A 22,516-nucleotide genomic window follows, 5' to 3' on the forward strand; every position below is an offset into this window, starting at 1 on the left:
TGCATTAATATTTTCCCTCTAAGGGTGTTTCAAGTTATAGTTAATAATTCATATATATAATTTTTTCAAAAGATATTCTAAGCATCAATCTTAGCGCTGACCAACTGCCATTAAGATGGGATAAAAATTGATGATCGTGCTTATGTGCAATTTTCAAAAATCTCCATTAGCTTATCATAAGACTTCTGTCAATGTAGGTGCTACGTAATATTGATCATCATAAGATACATATTCACAAGATTCCTTATTATAATAATATCAATAATCATAGCAAGCATTAAAGTATGTTAAATTCTCATTTTTGCATAGAGATAAATGTACATGGCACATACATTTTGCTTATTAATCACTCATTTTTTATGCATTCCAGTTGAAGACTTAGACTTTTCTAGTCAGTGAACTTAACATTCTCTACATACATCTGCTTCATGAAAAAGCCATGACCAACATAGCATCTACTTGGCATCTGGCTATAGCTAGCAGGAATATTTTAATAGAAGAAATTTAGATTATTATTCTGATATAAAAGACTTTTTAAACCTTTATGGGAAAAAACTGCCTCCTAGTTTTGGAGAGATCCAAGCAATTACAATAACTTTTGTCTTCATGTAGTTCCATTTGTGTAAAGAAACTCACAGAATTTGAACCATAAAGTTGGTGAGAAACTGAATAACTACAGTAATTAAGACAACACATCAATGACTTTGTATGCAATTTACTTTAAAACATTTATGATCCTAAGTTGATGAAAAATATTCTGATAAACTACACTATGAAAGCAAGAAAAGATGAGTTTGAAAAACACATAATAAAGTATAAACTATTGAAACTTTTCTAGAGTTACATTAGAACTCACAGTACAACCTATCATAACAAAATATAATATCACTTGAAAATACTCTTGACAGTAACTCTGAAAAATACAGCATCTTATAAATGAGGACAAATTACAAGGAAAATACAAGTTTAAGTTTCTATTTATATTTAGCTTTCTGTAATCAGAAATTTTGTAAGAGATGAATGAAAGTCATACTTTAAGTAACATCTCTTATATTTCAATTTATTCTATGCATGAAGAATTTGGAGGTATTTACAGGTATAACATAAAGCTGTTTTTATCCTCCTGGGAATCTGTGCTTATGGCATATGGCATATATTGTTCTAAGAATTTATTTTTCTTTCCTAATAGGACCTAGTAGAAAAGCATCTATTTCTTTAAAAGCAATTTATGGCTGCATCATACAATTTCAAATGTCTGTGACAGCTGTTTCTCTAAAGCAGACCATTAGGACAGAACGTGGCCATAAATCTCAGGTCCCAAAGAGAGGAGTTCCCATCTTGAGTAATTTAAATGCCATGTTATCAGTAATACTTCTCAGGGAAATATTTATAACTCCACAGTTCAGCTGTTGAGTTTGGAATATTTGCATTTCAATATGAAAAGGCTAAAACTGTTATCAAGTGGGGTCTTTATTATGCAAATATTCTGGTAATAGTTTACAATATTTCAAGTTCTGTCTTTTTTTAGGCAGGACTGTATTTTACATTTACAATGCAAATATAACTTTGTAATAACAGGTAAGAGCACATATGTTGAAAAGGGAAACTGCATTTGGTTTAGAACTACATAAATCTTCTACATAAATCTTTCACAAATAAAACTTTATTGTGTTCAACTTGTTTACATGGCTAAGCAACATATATTCATTTAATGCACATGCCTCCATTTCAGCAAATTAGGCAATAACTTACCTAGAGAAGCATTTCTTTTTTTTCTCTTTTCCTAACTTGAATTTATCCGAGTTAGAAAAGGAGATATCCAGTATTTCAGGTTCCTTGGGCTCCAGGTTAATTAGAAGGAGCTTTCAGTTCGTACAATCTGCTTTAATATTCCGAGAGCACTCTTTAGTTTCAGTCCTAGTATCTGAACTCTTCCAGCAGAGTCTCTTTTTATTTATACACACATTGTCCTTTTCAAAACAAGCAGCCAGCTGGAATGATTCAAACCTCTGTTCAGCACACCGTTAAAATGCAGCTTCCTCCTTGGACACGAGAATTACACCAGGGAGCGGACCGAGTACAGCAAAAAGGCTATGAGAACTATTTAATCACCAGAATACCAGCTGCTCCGCTCCACTCTTACTGCCGCTCTGCTTCTTGTTCAGCTGGAGTCGGTCTTTCCCTCCCTCTCTCTTTCTCTCACATCTCCAGAACTAGAAAGGCAGCCGGTTTATGATTGGCAGAAACAGCCAATTCCTTCAGCTAATCATCCTCAAGACTTTCAAGGACCTGGAGCTGTTGTGATGTCATCCAGTCAGGGGGATGTTACACATGAATACATTCCAACAGAAGCTAATTCAGCGATCAGCTGCATTCCTCGCACACCAGGGTGATTGATTAGATGCTCCTGGAGGATTTGCATAATCTTTCATTGTACAGTTGGACTATTTCCTATGAAATTCGAGAGTAAAATTCCACTTTGCAGCTAGGACACTGTACCAAAAGATTCTATTGGGTTTGAAAAACGAAAAGTTCATGACACGGTTTTCTGCGGTAAGTGTGTGCTAGTCAAGCATGAGTTATGAACTCACCACAAGCCTGCCGTGAGCAGGAGGAAACTTGAAATCCTAGTGACCTATGTATTCCTGAAATTAATAATAATATTTCAGATCATAACAAATGCTAGAAGAAAAAAATGAGTAGGCATGTGTGTGTGTGTGTTTAGTGTATAAATGGTTTCATTGAGGTAAATTACGGAATTATTATTGAGAAGTTCTATTCTCAGCATGGACAAAAGTTGTCCCCTTGCCTCATTTTCTATTTGGCAATATAGGATGAGGATTACCTGCTTTTTGTTCTCTACTAACTCATATTAACTCATAAAACATAAATTGTATTTAAATTGTATTTATTTACTTTATGCAAAGTTCTTGAACTTCTTTATCCAAATACATACAAGATAAAGGTAGAGTACTTTCAAGTGTATTTCTTCATTCCAGGCTATCTAATTCTTCAGGCTCTTATTGTTTCTATTTTATTTAGTCTCCACCATTTAATTTAATGGAATAAAATGTGTTGATGACAGTTTGGCCCAAGACCCCTTATAGGCTAGAGTACAAAACTGCAGGCTCTTCTCAGGTTCTAAGTTCTATTCTGGGATATTTGTGTTTTGGTGAGAAAGAATTCTGCTAGAATTGCTGGGGCGGTATCAGTGACCCTTTCATTATGCTGCAGGTTAGGGGTGGGGGTTGGCCCTCAAAACACACTTATATTGGTGATATGGTCTTTGGGTGAATAATTTTGATGGATTCAGTGTTACGTTATTATGTTGTAAAAGGTTTAGAGGGTCAGCACACTCTAGACATATGCTAAGTAGAGGATAGGAAAAAAATGTGATAAATTACAAAGACTATCTCCCTGTTATTTCCTAACCTAATAATACTATCATTAACAGACTATGGATTATGTATCAGTTATTTTTTCAGGTGCACAGGCTAAAAGTATGCTAAAGAAAAATTTGTATTTTGAAAATCATCAAGGACTCAAGGAACTACTTACTACCCTTTAAGAATCTTTGGAAGGCAAAGATTCATTCAGTTCAGTTCAGTTCAGTTGCTCAGTCATGTCCAACTCTTTGCGACCCCATGAATCACAGCACACCAGGCCTCCCTGTCCATCATCAACTCCCGGAGTCTACCCAAACTCATGTCCATTGAGTCAGTCATGCCATCCAGCCATCTCATCCTCTGTCATCCCCTTCTCCTCCTGCCCCCAATCCCTCCCAGCATCAAGGTCTTTTCCAATGAGTCAAATCTTCGCATGAGGTAGCCAAAGTATTGGAGTTTCAGCTTCAGCATCAGTCCTTCCAATGAACACCTAGGACTGATCTCCTTTAGGATGGACTGGTTGGATCTCCTTGCAGTCCAAGGGACTCTCAAGAGTCTTCTCCAACACAGTTCAAAAGCAAAGATTCATTAGAAATTCATCAAGAATTCCCATAGTGATTCACATCAAAATGCAAAATGGATAAATACATTGCAGCTAAACAGTTCAATAACATCTTAATAAAGTAATTATTATTAAACACAAGCTAAACACTACTGAGAAACAAAGTAAAATAAATTTAAAAAGCTGATGGAAGTTTTTTTCCATTTTATGGAGTTTTTCATACTAATAATGTCTTTTTATTTATCCACGTTTAGACATATACAAAAATGAAAATATGTCTGATATATACAGAAATGAAAATAACATTTAAAAATTACTCAAGTATTTTATCCCATTGATATATTTCTATTTCACAAGTCAATAAAGAATTCTACTTTATCAGAGTAATTTCAGTTATTGAAGCTATATGAAACAGAGTGATTTTGACCACAAAGCCATGACATTAAAACATGGAGGAGGATTTATATCCTTAGCTCTGGTGACAACCATAGTTGGTATGAATTGATTACAAGTAAAAGTTGTTTATAAAATTTTTATCCAATTAGTCTGCAAGCAATCCTTAAAGATAAAGCAACAGCATTATTATTTAGAGTGAAATGAATAATAGAGCGAAAACACTTTGACAATATAAAAGTATTATAAACAATATTAATGGAAGATATAGTAATACAAAATACCTTAAAATATTGTTAAATGCTAACTTTAAAATAAAAACATTCCAAACGTCTGAGTTATACTTCTTAGTAGGAAAAAGAAAAATAGTGATTTTGCTATGCTTTTCTTATTGCTTATTCAGAAATAGACAAAGTCTTGGGTAAAGAGGGCCCCACCAGATACACCATGTATAAATGGTGCGAGCCAAACAAAAGTCCTTTTTTTGGGCTACTTCTGGGGAAAGTTGGACAAATTCATAGTGTCCATACTAAAATTAAAGATAAAATAACCCCCAAAGCTTGAGTAGTTTTCTTATAATTTCTTTTCTCTGTTGTATTTTCCAGTCATTAAAAAAAAAAAAAAAAACTTTGTGAAAATTTTAATTTTTATCATTTTCTCATCTGCCATGGTGGGAAAATGAAATGAATGACCCTGAATGTTGCAAAGAAGAAATGCGATATGCAAGGGAAGATATGAAGGAATTATTTTCTCAAAGGGTTTTTTACTCACTCAGCCTGTGTTCCACAATTGAAAGGCCTTGCATTTGTTAGGTATAGCATCTATCCAGTTAGCTTGTAATAATATAAATAACACTCAGAACACAACTGAGTGACTGAGCACACACATCAGATCCAGATATATACTAAGTCCACAATGGAACTTTATTAAACTTAATTGAATTAGATGAACTAATACATTTTTGGAGCTGCACATATTTTTACTCAATTGCTATCAAAACTTCTTTTTTAACTGAATTACCTTAAAAGTTCAAAAAAATGCATTATATGCATTGCTTTCAAATTGTAAAAGTTAAAAAAAAGTTAGAAAAATATTCCACAACACATATTTAAAATGTATATAAAGCATGCAAAGAATATATTGGTGCCTATATATTTAGTAGAAGAAACAGAAACCAAATCAAACACATTTATTAAAGAAACAGACTCATTGGTTTACATATCAATTCAGATTTTACAGTGAAAGAATAGAACAGAAATAGAAATAGAAATAAAAGAAGAATAGAAATAATAGAAATAGAAATACTAATAGAAATAAAAGAAGAATTCAGAAAAATCCAGCAAATTTAATTTCTAAAATTTTCATTGTTTTTCTCTCATTAACTTTTTTTGTTAATTAAAAGTGAAAGTGAAAATGTTAGTCTCAGTCATGTCCTACTCTTTGCAGCTCCATGGATGGTCGCCTGCCAGGCTCCTCTGTCCATGGGATTCTCCAGGCAAGAACACTGGAGTAGGTTTCCATGCCCTCCTCCAGGGGATCTTCCTGACCCAGGGATCAAACCTGGGTCTTCTGCATTGCAGATAGATTCTTTACTGTCTGAGTCACCAGGGTAAGTAATAAATCCATGCATCTAAAATGCATAGAAATTTGCAAAGAAAATGTCAAAGAATTATTTACAAGTACTTTGCAATTTCTGTGTTTTAAAAACCCTTCACATCAATGCACAGGTTATAAATAGAAGATAGTATAGCTTTAATATACATTTTTATTTTTCCCAAGTATCATTTCTATTCTTTAATTCTACTGCAAAATGACAATTTTGAATAACTTCAATTCAAATTCTAATTTATTTTACAGTGTACACTGGGCTTCTACACCATGGTACTACTTTCTGTCCCCTTTCCTTTTAATTTTGTTTGCTTGTTTGTTTCATGAGCATCTTTGCAGTTGTCCCAACTAACACCAAAAAAAGCTCTCCTAATTCTTTTTTAAGAAAATAGCATGAACAGAAAAAAAACTGCTGTTCAAAGTTTATGCCTTTGGGGGAAAAGCTTCTCATTGGGCTGTGGGTGATACTACTACAAGAACCTTTTTAAGGAAAAAACCTGTTAGTAATTACTCAGATAAGAAATCAGGTGAGAAAGAAAGAGCATAAAGTGAGTTTGCTCCATGGGAATCATATACACAGTGAGAAAAGTTAATACTATGTAGCATTAGTTATATAACAAACATTCCAGTCACAGACTTAAATGGTATCTTATTACACATCTAGATCTCTAGTTAGCAAGTTACTGAGAGAGGAAAAATTGGGAACCACAGTTTGGAAGAAGAATCTTCTTGCCAGTAACACTGTAGTGCATTGTTTTGGCAACAGACAAATCAGCATATTAGTGCTTCAAATAAATCCTTTGAAGATGCAAAGCTTGAAAGGCCAAGTGAGGGAACAAACAGACTTAACAGTCCAATTCTAGTTTGACCAACAACAGCCTAAAGGAACATGGTTTTTAATAAATAGCAGGTGTTAGCCAAAGCATTATTGAACCTCAGAAATCTTTGTTGTGTAGCACATAAGTGAGATCCCTGGTAAAGCCGGGGTGTGGAGGGAGGGGGAGAGGACAGTAGAAATTGAATTTATGATTATTCCATGATCAGATCCCTGTTATGAGAATTTTCAATGAATTTCACTTTCCGAGGCTAAATAAAAGTGGTTAGAATTCATAAAGTACATTAATTAGGTTACTAGTCCATTGGGAGTCACATATATAAGAGGAGAATCTTTAAATACTGTTAAGTGCTTCAGTATGAATGGGGTATCTACCATAGGGAGTTTCACTTTGTTTCTTCATTTCTCTTTCTTTTCTTTGTAATGTGTTTGCCAAAATTTCGTTATGGTTTAGTGGCAATTTCCTTTTGACTTAGGCATTACGAGTCAAGTCGTTTTATATCCTTTAATTTAAAGTCCAAAGTGCTCAAAATAGAAATCTTCTTGCAGACCAGAATCCTAGCATCCTGGTGATAAATTTGTAAAAACGCTCTGTCCTAAAGGGCATTTTGTTTCATCTGTTAGCAAATTCCTTTTTATTTAGGTATCCCAATAGCATTTGTTTTCTGTCTGTTCCAGTCCTTTGGGGAAATAATCTCATTTAGGAGCTCCTCCTGCTAATGTTCTGATCAGCGTGGGAAATCTTAGTGTTTCCCCACGCCTTCCTAAATCAGCTTCTGTCCTGTTAGCACCAGTGTCTTACTCTACATTCCTATCACTCTGAGACAGTTCACCTGCTGATGTCATTCTTTCTCTTGTTTGGTTTCAGTGTAGTGAGTGGTGTGTGTGTGTTGGAGGCAATTGAAAGGGTGAGTTGGGAGCAATGGTATAAGAATATGATGTTTGAAAGTTAGCCAGCATTGGCTGAAAGCCTCGTTTATGCTGAGAGGTGATACAAATAAACATACGAGATACAGGACCAGGGTCAGACTGTACTCCACCTGTAAGCCCAGTGCTGCCTTCTGTAACTAGCTAGTGATTGGATATACAGCACTATATTGCTACCATTACCTATCTTAGAGACACACACTAATTTTGAATCCCAGTCATAATCCAAGCAATGGAGTTTTTGCTTTTTGAGGACAAAAATGACCTCTCTCTCTCTCTCTTTTTTTTGTTTGTTGGTTATATTCAATAGTTGGAGCAGTGTCATAGCATAGAGTAGATATATACAATTTTTTAAAAAATTAATATTATGAATGAATGAATGAATGGTGACAAGTTAGAACTAGGAAATGGGGAAAGGGGTGCCCTAATATTTACATACAATGTATTTTCAATGTAAGCATTGGACCAGTTCTGTATTCTACAAATAGAAGTTAACAAAATGAAGGCACACAGGTGTGTTACAGAGCAATTTTCCCCATGGATAAGAAAATCCAGATTAGTTTTCCATTTTAGAACCCATGTCATTTAAATCTTCCTAATATTACTCATAAATAAAAAGATTTTAGCAAGATTAAAGTCTTCATTTCTTCTTTAAATTTGCATTTGTATTTATAGAATCAAATTTGTATTGATTGGTATTTATAGAATCAAAGGAATGACACTGTAATTTCTAAATGCTTCATCATAATATGATTTTTCTTTTATATTATATCTTAGTGCTCTAACTGATGTTTCTCTTTCTGAATAGAAGTTATCATACATGAAATGATTAAAAGTTAACTGGAAATACAGTACTGTGGTGACAAAGATATTTTGCCAAAAGAAGACAAAAGAAATAATTGAATGCAATATAAAATAAATAAGATGAATTCTGTAATGAATAAAGTAAAATGGTACAATAAACATACTACATAATGAAGGAATGATAAATTTGTTTGCCAGTTCAGCTGTATATGTCTGTTAGAAGGTGAGAAAGGGAGCAGTGATTAAATTTAGAGGGCGCAAAAAAGCATGTGATGAGAATGAAAGTGTATCAAAAAATACTTACTACTCTACTAAAATCTTCAATATTTTAGGTTCCCATAGAGGGCAATATTGTATAAAAGATGGTGAACCCAGAATCTGCCAATTCATCTTTGTTGATAAGCTTTAAAGAAACGGCTGTTACCATAATTTGGTTCTGTACTTCCCCTCAGACTCTAATATATAAAATGATGCACAGAAAAACATGGAACAGAGACTCATCAAATGCAAAGAAAATTAATTTGGTATCCTACTTACTGGTAGATTACTTGAGTGAATAGCCTCCAGTTTCACCTATAATTAGACTCAATCACTGAACCTCAGATATAGATTTTTTCCTATCATATAACTACTATGTATATGGTTAGTCTAGTGAAAATATGGATGGAATTGTGCCTTCTTCTATCCCAGAAAAAGAAAAGTAAACTAAAAAAGATGAAAGCCACATGTATATTTCAAATCTAACATTACCCAATCACAGCAATCTGTGATAGGACATGAGTGAGACCCTGGGAGAGATGTGGAAGGTTAATAGATATTAACCAGGGATAAAGCCATAATGCAGGAATAAGGCAGTTATACATAGCTATATGTCTTAAAGTTATTTCTATCACTAATTATGCACCATTCATTTACTTTCCTATCTCTCTTATAACTTGAAAAATGGATGCTTCAACATAAGTCCTTTCTTCTCCAAGAGGCTAAAAATAACTACAACTTGAAGCATTTATTCACAAGTTATCTTCATAGTAACTGCTAGTTTGTATTGAAATTATACTGAAAGTAGTAAAGGAAGGACACTGTACATTGTACAATATCATTAAATCTTGATATCTCTTTTAATATCAAATTATCTGTAGATTTCAATATATGTGGTGCTATGGAGTACCGGCTTATGGGACATGTTCTAGTAGTTTATCACATGTGCCTCAGATGCAATTCTGAAAGATGACTTCTAAGTTTCCCTTGCTATGGAAGGTCCTCTCCAAGATTATTATAATGATATCATATAGGAAATACCTTAAGGCTAACAGAAATGAACTAAAATGGATAAAACTGTAAGTTGAATTTTCTGTATCTTAGTTGTAAGATACAGAAAACTAGGCTTTTATTTAGGACATTGCTTTCTACGTGAAGGTCAAACCAAAGTGATATGAATTGCTTAGTTTAAGTTGTCATGCTAATCTTTAAAATCAAGTGCAGAAACAGCTCCTCAAGTCTAAATAATTAACATTTCTCTGTCTGTCAAACTAAGGTGTGTGTGTGTGTGTGTGTGTGTGTGTGTCTACGATTAAGCAAGAGCTACATTTGGAACAATCTAGTTTACTCTATCTCAGATTTCCAGATTACTTTGGAAGGAGTTACTCCTCCAGCAAAAACCATTACTGGACCTGACTCTTCTATGTCTATTATCAGGGTGATATAGAGAAAGAAGGTATCTGTCAAAAATGTTCTCAGTCACTATTGTCAGCAGAAGTTTGTTTCAATATGCTTGCTTTCATAATATATTCAATACCAAAACCATGTTATCTTCAAATCATTTTTTAAAGTATTTAGAGTTTACAAAATACGTTCACATAGATTGCTTTGAGTCTCATGATGATCCTATGATTAGTGCTGAATGTGTTCATTGTCAGGTTAAAACATTGAGATGCAAGCAGCAGATCTGGAGTCTGCAAGGGAAGTCAGTGACTCCCAGCCTTGCTAACTTTTCACTATACCAAAGAGTTTCTCTAAACGAATCTGTCTAGAGAATGCTGTTTGATATAATTCTGTAAGCTGAATGACCTTCAGTTGGTCATCTAAAACCCTATACTCTGCAAAACACTCGATGGGGTAGGAGTTGTATTTTCAATCATTTTGTATGGCAAGTTATCAATAATTTGGCAACATTCATATTTCAATATCTGTTCCAAAATATCTTGTAAACAAAAAGTCATTTACATCACAACTGGTCTGAAGGTTCATACAGCCAGAAGGATTTTACTTAGGCTTTAGAAATACTAAGCTGTATTGGGAATCACAGTCATTGAAATATGGTAACAGAGAAAATAAAATAAGAAAAATTTGAGAGATTTCCTTTTCTTTTGTATTGCCATATTCTTGATTTACAATATTATATTAGTTTCAGACATACAGCATAGTGATTCAATATTTTTATAGATTATATTCCATTTAAAGTTATTAGAAAATGTTGGCGATATTACCTGTGCTGATGGTAAACCCTTGTAGCTTATTTATGTTATACATAGTCGCACATGTGCTTTAGTTTCTTACCCCATCTTGTCACCCCCCACCCTGCTCCCCTCATCCCACTGGTAACACCAGTTTTATCTCTATATATGTGCGTCTATTTCTGTCTTGTTATATTCATTTCTTTTTAGATCCCACACATATAAGTAATAGCATACTTATTTGTCTTTCTCAGATTTATTTATTTATGCTTATTATTTAAGCATAATACTCTTTATATTGTTAAAAATATCAGAATTTCTGTTTTTTGGCTGAGAAATATTCCATCAAATCTATACCACATCTTCTTTACCTATTCATCTATTGATGAACACATAGGTTGCTTCTAATATCTCGGCTATTGTAAATAATTCTGCTATGGATGTGAGAGTTGGACCATAAAGAAGGCTGAATGCCAAAGAATTGATGCTTCTTAACTGTGGTGTTGGAGAAGACTCTTGAGCGTCCCCTGGCCTGCAAGGAGATCAAACCAGTCAGTCCTAAAGGAAATCAGTCCCGAATACTCATTGGAAGAACTGATGCTGAAGCTGAAGCTCCAGTACTTTGGCCACCCGATGCAAAGAACTGACCCACTGGAAAAGACCCTGATGCTGGAAGAGATTGAAGGCTGGAGGAGAAGGGGATGACAGAGGATGAGATGGTTGGATAGCATCAGCAACTCGATGGACTTGAGTTTGAGTAAACTCCTGGAGTTGGTGATGGACAGGGAGGCCTGGCGTGCTGCAGTCCATGGGGTCACAAAGAGTGGGACATGACTGAGCGACCGGACTGAAACTGAAATGAATATTAGGGTGCGTATATCTTTTTTAGTTACTGTATTCATTTTCTTGGATATATATACAAAGGACCAGAACTGTTGAATCATACAGTACTCCTATTTTTATTTTTTTGAGCAATTCCCATACTCTTTTCCATAGTGACTGTACCAATTTACATTCCCACCAACAGTGTATTAGGGTTTCCTTTTCTTCTGATGCTTTTAAACATTTGTTATTTGTAGACTTTTATGGAGAGCCATCTTGACAGGTGTGAGGTGATGCTTCACTGAAGTTTTTTATTTGCATTTCTTTTATGATTAGTGACGTTAAACATCTTTCCAGGTACCTATTGGCCATCCATTTGTATATTTTGTTTGGAAAAAACATCTATTTGTGTCTTCTGCCAATTTTTTTGACAAGGTTGTTTATTTTTTGTGAGACTGTACCTTGTGAAATAATTTTATTTAAATCATACACTTCTTTTTTTTTTTTTTTTTTTGGTTTGTGAAAGAAAGAAAGATGAGCCAGAGAATTTCTTAGATCCATGCTATGATATCAAAATTTAGGTTACCAGTTGTCAAACTTCTTTGACCCACATCATGCATACACACATACCAGAAAGAAGTGTCATAAAACAGTTCTTACTATAACTACGTACATTACAGTTAATACTTTCTTTCTTTCTATTCCATTCCATAAACACTTGCAATGTTAATCTGTTAATGTAAATGCACATAATGAGCCATGGCCTGCATTTTGGAAAAAAAGGAAATCTGGATTCATTAGATATCTATACAGTACTGATTATAAATGATCAAGTCATTTCCATAGCTTTATAATTGAAAATTTTCCTAATTTTTCCATTAAGCTGATTATTTTCACAATGTTTACAAATACTGGTTTATTTCACAAAGTGACCATCAATATAAAGCACCTTTCTTTAGAGAATATAGGTCCAAAGAGGAAGACTAAGTTAACATATAAACACAGAAACAGACAGAGCTTTGGATTGTATAAAAATAACTTTGGCTTCTTAGTAGAGAACAATGTGTGTTAGTCATTCAGTTGTGTCCAACTCTTTGTGACCCCATGAATTGTATGGACTGGAGCCTGCCAGGCTCCTCTGTCCATGGAATTCTCCAGGCAAGAATAGTGGAGTGGGTTGTCATTTCCTTCTCCAGGGAATCTTCCTGACCAAGGGATTGAACCCAGGTTTTCTACCTTGTAGGCAGATTCTTTACCACGAAGTCCACAGACAACAATAGAGTAGCTAATACATTAATCCCCTTTAGGACTTAAATTGTTTGCAATTATAAATTCACAGATAAACACTTAGAAATCCCAAACTTTCAATTAAAGGAAGAAATGAGTTGCCATAAAGCCAGGGAAGGAAGTGCTTAATGTTTTTTCATGATTATTTGTGGGGAAAATGAAAGTTCAACTTTAATTCTTATAAGGTTGGACTGCTTTTTGTTGTTCTTATTATTTAGTCACTAATTTGTGTCCCAGTTTTTGTGACCCTATGTGCCGTAGCGTGCCAGGCTGCTCTGTCCATGTGATTTCCCAGGCAGGAAATACTGGAGTGGACTGCCATTTCCTTCTCGAGAGACTGCTTTTAGAGTGCCACTAATAAGCTTATTTTAGTTGTGCACTGTCTATGGTGACAGTAGTTCCAATCCAATTCTAAAGTAAAAAAACAAAACAAATGAAAATCCCGTGCTTTTCTTCTGTGATATGTGAAGCTAAAGTTGGAGGGAAAATATCCGTGCTTCAGATTAAAGAAGAAAGGAGGAAAACGGAGTGGAATGCAGGACTGGTCTTACATTTTTACTCCTGCTAGTATTAAAGCCATTTGCCACATGACTTTCTGGTTCCTTTCAATAAGAAGGCTACCATATTACCTCAACCCTTTACTTTAAGCCTGCTACATGATGTGTGTTTTACAACAGAATGAGGAGAAAATGCCACAATGTTAGTTCCAAGCCAAGGCCTGAGAGGCATGGATTTCTACTCATTCCCACGCTTCATTATAACTGTCAGACCATGCCTGGACATGTGGACCAATTCTGAGCAGTTCAAATGTCCTAGGCAGCTGTCCAGTTTAGAGCAGAGCCCCTAGCTGACCTGGCAGTGCATGAGCAAGCCTGGCTGAAGCTAGCAGAGCTCAGCTACATTAGCTGATCTCAGCTGATCTGCTGATTCATGAGCAACACAGAAGAGAGAAAGAGGCAGACTTATTAATGCCATGGACATGAAAATAAATGAAGCTTTGAGTTACTTATAATCCTTATTATGTAAATAATAGTGGAATAGCTAATATATTAATTCACTTTAGTCCTACAACAGCCTGCAGTTGTGAAGTTTCCGATAAGCACTTAAAAATTCAAATCTTAACACTGTTAAAGAGTAAAATTACTGAATTTTGGGTAGTTTGTTACATAGAATTATTTTACTGACATATAAAGTTGCTTTTCTCTGTACCTAAAACCATTTTAAAAGATCTATTCTTCTTAATATATAGATTATGTGCATTGAGACAAGAAAAAATAATAGTCACATGTTTTCTTATCACTAGAACTTATTATATGGTTTTGAAGATAATTTATCTATAGTAAGACTTTTTTTAAAAAGCATACTTTTGAAAACGTGATTGAATTGCCAAGATTTTGCTTCACTCTGTTTAGCTCTGTGATCTCCACAATTTCCATGGAGCAAATGCATTCTACATCTCTTAACAAATTTGCTATTTTATTGCAAAGATAAATAGCATAAATAAATAGCATAAAAATAAAAAAGCATAAATATCACTGATATGTGCAATATAATCTTTTTTTTCCCAGAAGAAATATGGAGTAGTTAATATTAAAAACAAAATTTTTAAAAAGAGGATTTTGTTTTGGTACCAAATGATCTAAAATATATAAAGGAAGACTTTCCTTTTAATTGACATCATTTTTGAAAAAGAAGAGGGAACCATTGAATTTACTGTGAAGCAGCAATTGCAGAGAAAGCAGGCTGAACTATAATCAAATGCACTGATAACTAAAGACTCCCAACCGAAGTTTCATGTTGGCATAATTCAATCTGCTTGAAGTAAAAACAAATTAATGTTTCATTGATTCATACTTACAAAGATCATTGTTTTTGGCCCAGTCAAAAACATAAAGCTAAAACACAATAGCATCATAATTTGATTTCTAACTTGAATAAGGTAGTTGTTGATTTGCCCCTTTTTCTGTTTCTGTTAAAATTAACTGAAGACATACTAATCCTTCTGTGTAAGAAATATAATGACAAGCGGTTAGGGCAAGTCCCTTACCTTTTGGATTCAAAGAAGTGATAATAATAGTATCTCTCAAATAGTAATATGAAGTAGTTATAATGACCTCAAGAGTAGTAATGCCACCACTAATTTCACCGAGCAACCACAGTAAGAACAGCAACAGTTGATTCCTTGAACCCTTGTAGGGTCCGGGCAGTAAGTGATTGGCACTAGTGGTGAAGAACCCATCTGCCAATGTAGGAGATGACAGAGACATGAATCCGGTCCCTGGGTCAGGAAGATCCTCTGGAGGAGGGCATGGCAACCCATTCCAGTATTCTTGCCTGGAGAATCCCATGGATAGGGGAACCTGGCAGGCTATATAGTCCACAGGATCGCACACAGTCAGACATGACTGAAACGATTTCACGCAGCATGCTCTCACACATGTTATGAAAAAACTTTTAAATTTTAAGCCAAATCCAAGCCGTGTTAGGATAGGTCTTGGGTGAATCCTTTTAGAGTACACAGGATGTATAAATGTAGATATTTACAGCCCACAATGAGTTGAGAAGTAAGAATAATAGTAAAAGAAAAATGGGAAGCAAAGCAAGTAAGAACAGAATAGAAATAAAGCTGAAGCCCCAGGATAATGCTTATGGCCAACATTGCTAACTTCTAAGCAATTTACTTTTGTTAACTTACTTAATCTCCATGGAATATATACCTCATAAGATACACATGAAGATATTGGACCACAGAGGGATTCAAGTATCTAAGCTGCCATAGGTAGTAGGACTGGCATTTGAACTTGGTTTGTCTAGCTCCTGAGTTCTGAATTTAACCTTAATGTTATGGAAATAGGAAAAGAAACACTAAAATGATATGGCCAAGTTGGCTCTTTCACTCCATGCTATCTAAAGCACTATGAATTCTCCCAATAACTTATATCTCAAAACGTCTGAATTCTGAAACACAGAACAATGTCACAGTGGGAAACACAGAAAACATTAAATCATTACAAAGATAACTTTAGAAACAATTTATTAAAAAAAAAGCCCTGCCAGACAACAATCAAATTGTATAAATAAATAGAAATTAAAAGGAATGCCAGCATAAGACTTAAGAATTTACTGACTCATATGAGAAACTTATGAGTCAAGTAGCCTGGTTTGACATGGACAGTTTTAGTTAATTTCTATCGTTCAGATAAGCTATCTATCTGGTTCAGCATTTTTCTGTGTGTGTTTTTTTTTTTAATTTTTCTTTGAATACAATTTAAATAATTACATAAACCTACATGAGACTGGTACACTCCAGTTTCTACTTCCTGTTTCTCCCATATCTTCTTCTTGTATCATTTGCCAGCTAAGAATTGTCATTTGCCATCTGGTTCTACAAGGATTAAGTCCCTTGGTCCACAGCAGTTGCCAACCTTCAACATATCCTATGGAATTCAGGGTGGAAATCAGAAATGAAGCACTCTGTTTTCTGGGAAAACTGTCATAAATCCAAATTCTGACATCTTTTCATACCTAGGAAAACACTAAAATCATTAACAGAGACGTCTGCTCCTTGTGACTGCTGCAACGCTCTCATGACTAGGAGTAAACTTCTGCCAAAAACGTGTGCTTGGTTGCATATATTCCCCTTCACCAAAATCACATATATGCTGACACCCCACACACATGTCTTCAGAGCAGTCCTTCAAAACTGAGAGGATATATCCCAGGCCATACTCCCCATTTTGCCCCCCCCCCCAAAAAAAAACTTAACTCGGAACTCCTGTGTGCCATTTTTTTTCCCCATTGACACATGTGAGACACACATAAACCATGGAGTTCTTACTTTCACATGTGGTTAGAAATGAAAAGAGTGTCAGTAATAACACATTTCTTTTCTTCCTTTCCTTGCACTGCTTCAGTCTCAACTTCACTCCCAACTCTTTCAAGCTCAGTATTTCAGATATTTGCTGATAAAATGAAGGTGCTTGGATAACAGTCAAGTAAGCCAAGAATGTAACTCTACTGCTGGGACGCCATGGAGGGCACTGAAGCCTGCTCAATGCGTGAATGTCAATCGATGGGAGAGGTGGGCAAGAAAAATGGTATCTTGGTGAATGTGAAATATGTGTGAGCAATAAATAATAAGCAGCCCTACCACAGAGTTTAAATAGATTAGAGAGTATAGTTCAAATATTCTCACTACAGTGATTTTGCAATATATTATTTGACATACTATTTATGCTGCTACTTGCAATGCTAATTTTGCAATGGTGCTTTTCTGCAGCAATGAGACAAAAAGTCCATGTATTTAATACGATGAAAAAAGTGTTTTGCTTAACACTTTCAAAAAATGTAGATATAACATCAACATTTATCATCTATGAAGACTAGTGTGATATTTATCTGTGAATCTGCTAAAGAGTCAGGCATGACTGAGCACACACGTGTGTGTTTAGTTGCTCAGTCATGTCTGACTCTTTGCGACCCCATGGACTGTAACCCGCCAGGCTTCTTGGTCCATGGGATTTTCTAGGCAAGAATACTGCAGTGGGTTGGTGTTTCCTTCTCCAGGGGATCTTCCTGACCCAGGGATTGAATCCGCATCTCCTGCGTTGCAGGCAGATTCTTTACTGGGCTAGAATCTACCTAAAATACTTCAGTTAGTTTCATTAGCATGAGCTGTGATAATGATTTGTCATACTGAGCTCCAGAGAGGTGTTTACATGTCTCTTATGAAGTATGAGTTTTTATTTAGATCATGTGACTTCCCTTAAATTGACTGTTAACATTTTCAATGATAAGCTTTTTATATTGGAAATGAGATCAGTTAGTCTTAGTCCTTTAGAAGAAAAATCACATCACAAAAAGTTAAATGATGTCATTTGAAGATAGCACATTCAGAGATTTAAAATATAAACCAGAAAAGTTAAGTTCAATTAATGGTTCAAATTATTTTCTCTCTATTGTTGGAATCAAAACAAAGGTACTGAAAGTTAATGTGACATTTGATATTATTATAAGTTAGTTGTAAACCTAATTGAAATTCACCAGTAAAGATAAAAGTAACTTATTTTACAATTAAAAGTGCAGATTTTGGTAGAACAAGGAATCATGGTAGAAACAATATTTTTGCTAAACTAGGTAAAAAAAAGAATGGATTTGAAATGTATTTGAAATCAGTTGTGGTACAGACATAATTTATGATTGATTTTGAAAAAATCTCAATTATTTTCCAAATTTAAGGAGAATGTATACTTGTTATAACTCCCAAATATTTCTCTGTGTATGTGTGTGTATGTGTATTAGTATATGAAGCTAGAGTAACTGAACTACAGTATTTTTGTAAGGGAGCTGATAGATGATGTTCAGTCGCTAAGTCATGTTCAACTTCTTGTGATCCCATGAACTGCAGCAGGCCAGGCTCCTCTGCCCTCCAGTATCTCCCTGAATTTGCTAAGATTCCTGTCCATTAAGTCGGTGATGCTATCGAACCATGTCATCCTCTGCTGCCCCCTTCTCCTTTTGCCTTCAATCCTTACCAGTATCAGGGTCTTTTCCAATGAGTTGGCTTTTTGCATCGGATGGCATATATATATATATGGGGGGGGGGGGGAGAAAGAATAGCAGTTATCTGCTTTTTCTCTTTGCTGCAGGTCATCGATAAGATTTTAGACATGCCTAAATTCCCTTCATTCATATTTAACTTTTAGATGCATTAGCTCTCTGTATTTTGTTTGAATCCTTTTCTAATGCATTTAGAAAATTTGAATAATGTATTTCAAAAGTGGAGCAGCAAATTTCCTCATTTTTCAAGGTTTACTGACCTATAATTATTAACTACAAAATTTCCAAACAGAAAAACATTGAAAGTAAGCTCTATAGATGCAAGAGTTGTACTGAATAAATCAAATTATGTGAGCTCATGGGGTGTATGAAATTGAATTTTTGAATTATATAATTGTACTTTCCAATGTCATAACTTGTAGGAAGAACTTTATGGCTTTTCTATTGTATTGCATAAATTTATACTTTATATTGAAATGGGATTAAATTGCAACCTACCATTCTAAAGCATCTAAATTTGTTGCAATAGGCAAAATAATCACAACTAGAGATAGTTTATTCTAAAAAAAGTATTGAAAAAAGGTATCCTAGTTCAGTTCAGTTCAGTCACTCAGTCGTGTCCAACTCTTTGCGACCCCATGAATCGCAGCACGCCAGGTCTCCCTGTCCTTTACCAACTCCCAGAGTTTACTCAAACTCATGCCCATTGAGTCAGTGATGCCATCCAGTCGTCTCATACTGTGTCATCCCCTTCTCCTCCTGCCCCCAATCCCTCCCAGCATCAGGGTCTTTTCCAATGAATCAACTCTTCGCATGAGGTGGCCAAAGTACTGGAGTTTCAGCTTCAGCATCAGTCCTTCCAGTGAACACCCAGGACTGATCTCCTTTAGGATGGACTGGTTGGATCTCCTTGCAGTCCAAGGGACTCTCAAGAGTCTTCGCCAACACCACAGTTCAAAAGCATCAATCCTAAAAGAGGTCAAAAGACTATACCTCTAAAAATATTAAATCCTTCTTACTTAAGGAGTGAAAAAATAAGTGCCTCCATTAGGAGGTGTCTTGAAATTCTTAAATGAAGTATTTCCTCATTTAAAAATAACATGTCTGAAAAAAAACAACAACCATGTCTTCAGAAAAGATGTAATGATGTGAACAATTAGAATTTATTAATTGTAAAAGTCAAATTCTGAAGACTGCAGGCAACATTATAAAAGAAGTTAAAATAAAATACTATGATAAAAGAATATACTTTAGAAAAAATATTTATGACACTTATTAGAGCTAGGGTCAGAAACTGACTGAAGTGTGTAAATACATATTAGTAATTATTTGACTCATTTTTAATCACTGTAAAGGTTTTAAAAAGTCTGCTTGAGAGGAGGTTTCAAAATGGCAACATGGGAAGACCCTAAACTCACCTTCCCCCAAGAACACAACAAATCTACAACTACATATGTAATAATTCTCTCAGAAAGGAACATGAAGACTGAAGTTCCTCAGAATGGAACTCTGAACACAGAGAATGCATAGCATAGGGTAAAATGACAGCCTTAGACAGGTAGGAAAGGCAGAGAGAGAATCTCACCAAGGAGAAAAACCCCACCCAGCAGCAGCAATTCCGGGAAGGATTACAAAGGCATACATCTTTTCCCTGGGGAGAGAGGGATTTGAGCTACACATCAGACTCACCAACCTCTAGATCTTGCCCAGGAAAGACAAACCACCCAGACACTCGGCTTTGAAAACCAATGGAGAAAATCCAAATCCACTCAGGAAAATCATAGTCATTGGGGAGATAGGGTGAGTAAGAGATCATAGCCTAGTATTAAGCAGTTCAGAATAGAGAGGAAAACACTCAGGATAATGACGGAAGCTTAAGCTGGGTTCTCCTGGTCACTAATAATAAACATTTAAGAACAGCAACTAATACATGTATAACACGAATAACATTCCATACACTCTTCTAAATGCTTTACATTTATGCTCTAACATGTCATGCAGTCATTGCATCAGGGGCAGACATGTGTGCAGTGAGTGAGAATAACTGGGTCTTTTCTTGTAATGTAAGGAGAAAACATGACCTCTTTCCTTGGACGTCTTGGTCTACAGAGAGATGGCAGTTGCTCTTGTCACTATAAGGCAAACGCCTGAGAAGAAAATCTGCAGGAAGAGAGTGCAACTAAGGGAAACTCAGGTCTAATCCATAGACCTGAAGACACTGAAATAAGCTCACTCTGAATCTGACACTATTCCTGAACTTTGAATTACGTGAAGCAACAAATTTCTGTTTTGTTTTTAGCAAAATTGAGTGGCATGTACAGAGACTTCTTACTTGCAACTGAAGGGTAACCTATTTAAATCTTTAATCTTTCCATAGTTTTCTCAAATCCCTCCCAGTCTTTACACGTTTCTTCTTTTCCTAATAAATTCCAACCCACCCATTAATGTTGAACTCAACTGTAACAACCTATAGTAAGACTTTCATGATCTCTCAGTCAGAAGAAATTAATTAGTCCTTTGGCTTCTACTATACTTAGTGGCATTGATTTAACTATGCCTTGCATATTAATTAAATGTATTTTTGTGAGAATTTCCTCCCTGGTTTTGTGATTAGAAAGATGAGGATCAAATGGCAATTCCTCCAATTACTACTTGGAAGTTCATTAAATTTCTTTGACTTAGAACCTCTTTATATCTATAAAAACATTGATAATTTTAAGACAAAATAATAAGACTAAAGACAATGAAATCAGCCAACCTATGTGGTAAGGGTTGAACTGTGTCCCTTTTAAAATTAGGCACATTGGGAAGTCTTAACCCCTAGAACCTCAGAATGTGGTGTCATTTGGAAACAGAGTTGCTGTAGATGTAATTAGGTTAAGATGACTGGTGTCTTTATAAAAAGACTGCTATGTGGAAAGAGCAAGGCACAGGGGGGAGCCCCATGTGACAGAGAAGGCAGAAATCAGAGCTGTGTGGCTGCAAGGCAAGGAATGCCAAAAAGAGCTAGCAAGCCACCAGGAGCAAGGAAAAGTCAAGGAAGGATTCCTCTATGGGTTTCAGAGGGATCATAGGCCTGGTGACACCTTGAACTTGGACTTCTTGCCTTCAGAACTGTGGGACAGTAAGTTTCTATTGTTTTAATTTACCTAGTTCCTGATGCCTTGCTAAAGTAACCCCAGGAAACTAATACAATATGCAACATCCTGTTTGCAGTATCTCAAATTTATTAGGTGTGCAATAAATATAAGATAAACATTAAAAGATTTTATTTCTCTCTATATGGTTCACAGTATGGCATGGTTCATATATATATATCTCCACATAGATATAGATATGCTATATGTCTCTACATGTGCATTTATCTTTTTACATATTTGTACAATGTCTTCAGTATATAATAAGATCAATTTTGTCCTCCCAGGTAAGGGTTGCATGAACTCTACCTATTCTCTTCTCTAATACATTGATACATCTGGGTCTAACAGGATTCCAGGACAATAGCATCATGACAACAATGACATTGGTTCCTTTATGATTTTACACCTATTTTTCTCTTGCCAAATGGCTTCATTGTGAATTAGCAGGATTTCTTTTATAAATTCTTTACCATCTGAGCCAGATCAAACCAGTTAATCCTAAAGGAAATCAACCCTGAATATCCATTGGAAAGACTGATGCTGAAGCTGAAGCTCCAATACTTTGGTCACTGACGTGAACAGCCCACTCACTGGAAAAGATCCTGATGCTGTGAAAGACTTAAGGCAGGAGGACAGGGGGACGGCAGAGGGTGAGATGGTTGGATGGCATCGCTGACTCAATGGACATTAATTTGAGCAACTTCCAGGAGATGGTGAAGGACAGGGAAGACTGGCGTGCT

At 35.3% G+C, this 22,516-nt stretch overlaps 1 protein-coding gene across 1 annotated transcript in view; it reads right to left on the reverse strand.

The window, feature by feature from the left end:
• Nucleotides 1–2,631, reverse strand: part of LOC110134605 (bifunctional heparan sulfate N-deacetylase/N-sulfotransferase 4) — a 289,078-nt gene extending 286,447 nt beyond the window's left edge. The window contains exon 1 of the mRNA XM_020889220.2: nucleotides 1,753–2,631. The gene's annotated coding sequence lies outside the window, so the exon portion shown is untranslated. The remainder of the gene's footprint in view (nucleotides 1–1,752) is intronic.
• Between the last annotated feature and the right edge of the window lie 19,885 nt (nucleotides 2,632–22,516).

Source organism: Odocoileus virginianus, chromosome 21 (assembly GCF_023699985.2).
Source record: "Odocoileus virginianus isolate 20LAN1187 ecotype Illinois chromosome 21, Ovbor_1.2, whole genome shotgun sequence".
NCBI lineage: Eukaryota > Metazoa > Chordata > Mammalia > Artiodactyla > Cervidae > Odocoileus > Odocoileus virginianus.